The sequence below is a fragment of the Priapulus caudatus genome, unplaced genomic scaffold (assembly GCF_000485595.1).
Source record: "Priapulus caudatus unplaced genomic scaffold, Priapulus_caudatus-5.0.1 Scaffold1602, whole genome shotgun sequence".
In the NCBI taxonomy this organism is placed as follows: Eukaryota; Metazoa; Priapulida; class Priapulimorpha; order Priapulimorphida; family Priapulidae; genus Priapulus; species Priapulus caudatus.
In genome coordinates, this window is record NW_014578663.1 from 22310 (window position 1) to 23748 (window position 1439).

The following is a 1439-nucleotide window of genomic DNA, read 5'->3' on the forward strand; positions in this document are numbered from 1 at the left end:
CACACACACACACACACACACACGTACGGGGTGCACATACCGGTGGTGCATACAGGCTTGGATCAATATTTTCATTCATTTTTATCATGCTACTATTATCATCTGTATATCTCGCCATTCATTCTCGTCATTCATCGTCCTGCCTGCTCATTAAGCCACCACTTTATTTCCTCAGCCGCACTATAAATTCCTCCAGCCATCCCTCCATCCAAATCTTTATCTATCAGTCTTTCCATCCATCCTTCCATCTATCTGTTTATGTATGTGTCGTTCCATTCATCCCTTAATCCATCTATATTTCTATCCATCCATCAATTCATCTTTTTATTTATCTGTCGTTCCATCCATCCCTCAATCCATCTCTTTATTTATCCGTCTTTCTATACAATCCATCATCCATCTCTTCATCCATCTATATTTCTATCCATCCCTTAATCTATCTCTTTATATATTAGTATTTCCATCCATCTCTCCATCTATCTATATTTCTATATCCATCCATCAATTCATCTCTTGATCTATCTGTCGTTTCATCCATCCCTCTATCCATCTCTTTATATATGTGTCTTTCCATCCATTCCTCTATACACCTCTTCATCTCTCTATTTTCGATCCGTTCCTCGATCTATCTCGTTATCTACTAGTCTTTCCATTCATCTTTCCATTCATCTGCTCATCCATCTGTCCATCTATCCATCTCTATCGCGATCCGCCATGTTCCTTACACAGGAGCTGTCATCGCGACTGTCCTTGGCTCAAGAGCCACATAACCCGTCCTCTCTCTCTCGCTCTGTCTCTCTCCCTCATTCTCGCTCGCGCTTTCTCTCTTGCTTGCTCTCTCTCTCTCTCTCTTTCTTTCCCACTTTTTTCTCCCTTCCCTCTCTTCTCTCTCGTTCTCGCGATGCGGCGCGCTCGTCATCTCTCTCTCATCGTTCTCACTTATTTTTTCTTTCCCGTTCCCTCTCTCTCTCTCTCGTCACTCGATCCGCCGCGCCCACTGCGCCTCCCCTCCCTCTCCCTCCTGTTCACTGCTCTCCCTCTCCGCTCTTTTCCCTCTTCTCTCGCCGCGTGGTGGGGGGGGGGCGTGCCGGGGCGGCGCGATAGCGCATCTCTCTGCTCTCGTGGCCTCTCTCTCTCTCTCTCTCTACCACGAGCAGCTGTACGTTTACGCAGACGATCGTAAATCGACGTCGGTACGATCGCACTAATAGATAATTCACGCAGGCGCGGCGCTCGCCGCCTCAGCCGCCTCATCGGCGTACGTATGTGCGTTAGAATCACTCCCGATCCGCTTTCATCATACCGGATTCGAATAGCACCGGATCGCACTCTAAATAGATATTTCGACACTCGACTCGCTCGTACGCGAGCGTACACACACACACACAAGCACACATCCATACACACACACACACACACACACACACACACACACACAC